Genomic DNA, 5,732 nt, shown 5'->3' with positions numbered 1-5,732 from the left:
CTTGAGTCCTCATGAAAGGAGAAGGGACTGGGGAATGAGGGGGCTCTTCAGCCACCTGCGAAGGGCAGGGCTGAGCAAACACTGTCTGACAAAGGCAGGAAGGATGCCTTTTGTCTTGTCTGTGTCTGGAGTTGCCCTCGTCCTGAGCGAGAGCAAGCAGTTAGATCAACTGCACGAGGTAGCTGGAGCCTGTCCTTAGCCAGCCAATTCCAATCAGATCCAAAATGATTCGGGCTCCTTTTGGCTGAGACCCTGTGTTTTAGAAGAAGGTGATCCGAATTTGGGGTGGGAAATGATGGAGTTTTTCATAACAAGCATTTCCTGTCTGTAATTTATAGGACTGTGTACAACTTTTTCCTGGCCATCTGCGTTTCGATCCACTCACATTTTTTTCCTGCTCAGGGTTGCTGGGCTTGGAAAGAAACGCATTTTAGTTTGTAGTTTAATATTTGAGCTGGTTTAATTTGGGGGCAGAATTACTTTCAATCAACTGCCCGAGGCTTTGTCTCTAGGCTAAGACAAACATGTGGCCATCCCTAAATTTTCTGTTCATTTTTATCTGTGATCATTTTGAAGCATTAAAAAAAAGTAAACATTGATGTTCTCATTTTTGCTACATCTAGATCCAGTTTATTACATAGAAAGTCTGAATATTTTTGGAACGGGAGGCAGGAAAAATGGCCCACGTTGTATTGTTAACGATTACTTTGAAACATCATGGTGTATCTTTCAGCTGTGATGACATGCAGGCTTTTTTTTTAATTGCTGTACTCGCTAGTGATAACCTGACATTTCTAATTTTATCTTCCCGCTTTCCTGTTTGACAGTGTGATGACACCTTTCTCTACACTGTTATAAATTCCTGGCAAATATCATTTTACTGCTGTCAGAATCTCAAATGAATGAACCACAATTGACATCCTTGGCCTCTTTTGATTTTAGAATGCTCACAATTTTGCATTCCTAAGTGGCCCAGCAAAAGCCAATCATGTTTGTAAAACATCTCTCTTATTTAAAATGGTATTTTAAAAGAGATGGTTGGCCCCACACATCCATTGATCCCATATCTGCATTCAGCCATCTTTGCATAGAAAATGCTTTTTAAGAATTGGGTCTTGGGGGGCTGGGGATTTAGCTCAGTGGTAGAGCGCTTACCTAGGAAGCGCAAGGCCCTGGGTTCGGTCCCCAGCTCTGAAAAAAAGAACCAAAAAAAAAAAAAAAAAAGAATTGGGTCTTGGGGGTGGGGGCTGGAGAGATGGCTTGCTGCCCTCAAAAAGGACCAAAGTTTGGTTCCTAGTATGGCATAGAGGTTTACAACTGCCTGTAATTCTAGCTCCAGAAGAACTGATATCCTTTTCTGGCTTCTAGGGACACTTGCACTCACACACAAGAGTGCGCTACCCCAACAAATAAAAGGAAAATAAAGCTTTAGAAAAGGAATTGCCTCTTACGAATTTTTCTTGTCATTTCCCCATAAACAATATAATCTGGCAGTCATTTATTGGAATTTGCATTGTGTTGAGGTGTGTGTGTGTGTGTGTGTGTGTGTGTGTGTGTGTGTGTGTACCTGTTGTAACTGTGTGTGTCTTGAGACAGAATCTTATGTCTTACCTAGGTTTTTCTCAAACTGACTCCTGATCCTCTTGTCCCTGCCTCCCTAGTGGCAGGGATACAGACTTGTACTGCCATGCCCAGTTTTAAGCAGTTTTAGCGAACTGATTCCTCGGAGAGCAGACACGTGTAGCTGCTCACACTATGGGAGTTGCTGTCACCTAGTGGTAGGGACCAGGGACATTCCTGAGCATTCTATAATACAGAGGAGAGCTCAACCCTAAACGACCTCTTGGTCTCAAGCAGTAGTCCTGAGGCTGAGAGACAATGGCCCAGGCACAGTGGCCATTAACTTGAAGTTCCCAGGCAGCCACCAGTAGACACACACAGACACAACACGCATGCGTGCATGTGCACACGCACACGCACATGCACGCACCACACATACACCACAAAACAAGGTCATTCTTACATGTGCTGAACTTGGATGTGACGTTTTTAACACTCCATGCCTCTCCGCCATTTCCCAATCCCCACGGCCCTGGCTCTACCCTTTAGCCCGCATAGACATCACCTTGGCACTTCACGGTGACCTCTGCCCTCTGGCTCCAAGTCCAGAGGCGGTTCATCTGGCGTGGCTGGGGCCTGCCCTTTCATGAGGACCTCAGCACCCGTGTCCTGCAGAAGCATCTCTCAGGACTCTGCTGAGTAATTCAGCACTGCCAAGGCTCCATCATGGCTCTCTTCTCATGGTATTGCAATATGGTTATGGGTAACTTCGGAGAGCATTTCCAGGAGATAGTTATACTACTGTTTGGTCATCTGTGACTTAGGAAATTCTGGTACATTCAGGAATTTTCTTTTCTTGTTATCCCAAGTTGCACCATGGAGAATACCTTTATTTCTGAGGTTTTGGACTTGTCCAAAGAGTCCTGTTTGGTCATGGCATGAGATGGCATTTCTGAGTTTTGGTTGGCATGAACTTGACCCCTCTTCAGCAGCGTGGAGGCCTTGGTTTCTGGGTTTGGGCTTCTGCCAAGAAGGGGGAGGGAGCCGTAACTTTGGGCCTGACTGACTGGGCTGTAGTTGAGTGACCCTGTTAGAGCTTGGCCAAGTCAGCTCAGCTTCGCTGGGTTCAGAGTCTTTTAGGGGCAGCCCTTACAGGAGTGATCCTCCTTGCCCAAACTGAAGGCTGGACGGTGGCTGTCATCAAACTTCCTGTCATACCTTTGGTAAGGCTAAGGAAAGGGCTATTTTCTTCATTCCAGGGCAGTTTTCAGGGGAACATTAAGGTGAACAATATCCAAGCTTTGGGCTATTGCTGCTATCATAAAGGGAACACAAATTCAGGCAGCAATGAATGAATTTCCCACACATACATTGGCAAATCACACTGGTCTGTTTTCTGTTACTGTGTATGTATGGCACCATGGCCGAGTGTGAGTATTTAACAAGAGAAGACATCTGTTTATTTATTTCACAGTTTTGGAGGTTTAAAGTCCAATTAATATGGGCCAACTCTGTTTCCACATGGTGAAGGCCCTGGGGCATGGCATTGTGGTTGGACCAAGTGAAAGAGAGAGGTGTCAGGGCAAGATAGGGGGTGTGAGTAAAGGGAAAGTCAAGGATTCTCTTACAGAAACACTCTGATGAGGATTAACTCTTTGTCTTGTAAGAACCACTTTGATACCACTGAGTTCACACCCTCAGGGACTCAACCACTTTCCATTCGTCTCCACTTCAGAAGGTCCCACATCTCTCAGCATCAACACGGAGAACAGAGCCTCCAACACACTTGTCCTTCAGGGACACCATATGTTTGTCCAAGTCAAAGCAGTGTGAAAGAAATCAGACCCATGCTGGCTGTGGATGAGAGATGAACTGGTAGAAACCAGTCGGTTAGAGTGGCTGGCAATGCTGGGTAAGGCTGGAGGTACACATTACCTAAGAATGGGCATGTCCAGATCTCTAGGGGCTCCTAAGACAGGCTTAGGGGTGGCCAGGTATTAGTGGAGCGCATCCTGGTTGTTGGTCAGGAGCAGACTGCTTCTACATTGCAGTACCCACAGGAGTGTAAAGGGGGATGACCCAGAACTCTATCTTTCAATGTGAACCATTCTCAAACAGTATTCAAGGAGAGACAGCATAAAACAGAAATATAGACAGCATGAAGTTCCAACAAGGTGCTTAGAAACAGACAGGACAACTCTGGATGCACTAATGCTCTGGGAGACACCTTGCAGTAGGAAGTTGCTGACACATTAGAACTGAACACTAAGTTCAGTGCAGTGGGCAGGAATGGTGCCGGATGGAGATCAGGGGTCAAGTACATGCAGTGTCTCAAATATTTTCACTCTTAAATAAGGAGATCAAACAGAGGCATCCATTGTGTTTCCCTTGGTACTTTTTTTTATACGCATGAGATGTTTTATAATAAAAACATCTAAAAGAAAGGAGAATAAGGAAGAAGTCGGACAAAGCGACCACGGGAGGTTTTCAAAGCTCATCCATGGTGGCTGAGAGGTGGGTGTCTGAGCCAAGTGTACTCTGATCCCTGAGCTAGGAGATCCTCAAAGTGGGGTAAGCTCAATGATAGGAGCTGTTGCGATCACGTGACTCATTCCTCAGAGAGAATCACATTCTCATCAGCTGACCTGATATTGGCTAAATTGACACAACACCTCACTTTTCGCCTAGTTAAAAAAAAAAGAATACCTAAATAAACAAACAGAAAACCACCACCAACAACTAGATTTGGCATAAAATGTTTGGCTCTGTGCTGTAGAAGGGAGCCCTGCTTTGGGGAAGTGTGACCAGGAGGGGGCGCGCTGGCGGCCACTCCGTCTCCCTCGCGTTCTGAAAGCAAACCCGAGACCAGAAGCCCTCGTGCTCTGAAAGCCAACTTGACCAGAAGCAAGAGGATGTCCCCCGCAGTGAGGAGAGATCATCTTCTATCCAAACAGAGCCCTTGTTCCTGACTCTTCACCTTTGCCCCTTCCCTTGCCATACTCCTGTAGTTTTGCTGGCCAAGGTTTGCAGCTCGCGGATCCAGGCTTGCATTCACCTTCCAAGCGCTAGAGGGCGCTCTCAGCCTTATTGGAAGACAGTGGCTCGCAGACTGCGGGTGTGTGGCTCCCGCCAGGGGAAGCTCAAAGTATGGGGTCGGATCTCCTGACTTGTTGCTTGGGACTACAAAGCTGACTAAGCCCATCCTTGCTGGAGGAGGGCACGGAATGGGAGATGCATGACAAGGGTTCCAGGAGGGGATGGGGAATAGGGGTGGCAAACTGCCTGCAAAATAAGAGTGATTACACGCACATCACTGCACAGAAGACAGGAGACCGGGACCTCAAGAACATAGTTCTAGACCCATTATCTACTCAAGTCCTTTTTTAGGAGACCTCATCAAACGATGTCAGCATTTAAACCAGAGATGGGTTAACTCTTTTTTCATAAGGAGTCAGATAGAAAAGTTATTAGATTTTGTGGGCTATTTCTGTCTTCTAGTGAGAAGGGGAACATGGTGGACTTAGTGAATGAATGAAGCTATGCCCATAACAATGTATAAAGGAAGAACTGAGATGGATTTGGCTACAGGTCAGAGTTTGGTGACTTCCTGATATCAACCAGACTTATTTGTTGCCTGTAGCTGACCCAGCTTAGCCACACCCCTCAGTCAGCCACACCCCTTAGTCAGCCTCAGAAGTGCCCTTGCATTCTAACTCAGAAGAACCTGTCTGAGAAGCAGGAACTGGTGAGGGCATCATGAGTCTCACCCATTGGCTGTCATTTTCTACATGTTCACTGTCCAACTGCTTCCAGAACCTTCTCAGATGTGCCTGAGTCAGCCCAACAGCAGTGGGGTAGCATTGCCATGCAACTCTTCAGTTCCACATTGAGCACAGTCTTTGATCTGACATAACTGGTAAAGAAAGGCTCTCTTGGTGTATTTATCAGCCTGAGCCACCCAGAGCACCAGGGTTGCAGAGAGCATCTGTGTCCACAGGGCCACATGGTACAAGCTAGGCTGAAGAGGGACAGCAGAGGGTTCATCTTCTATGAAAGGTAGAGTGGAGCCTCCCAGGGTGTGCCCAGGAGAGAAGATGGCCGAGTCCTTTGGACCAGTGGCCATGGATGAATCGCAGGAATGCATGTGGTTTTCGATGCTAGTATGAATCTGG

Source organism: Rattus norvegicus, chromosome 14 (assembly GCF_036323735.1).
Source record: "Rattus norvegicus strain BN/NHsdMcwi chromosome 14, GRCr8, whole genome shotgun sequence".
Taxonomy (NCBI): Eukaryota; Metazoa; Chordata; class Mammalia; order Rodentia; family Muridae; genus Rattus; species Rattus norvegicus.
The sequence above is the reverse complement of the archived record's forward strand: the minus strand, read 5'-3'. Positions refer to the sequence as shown.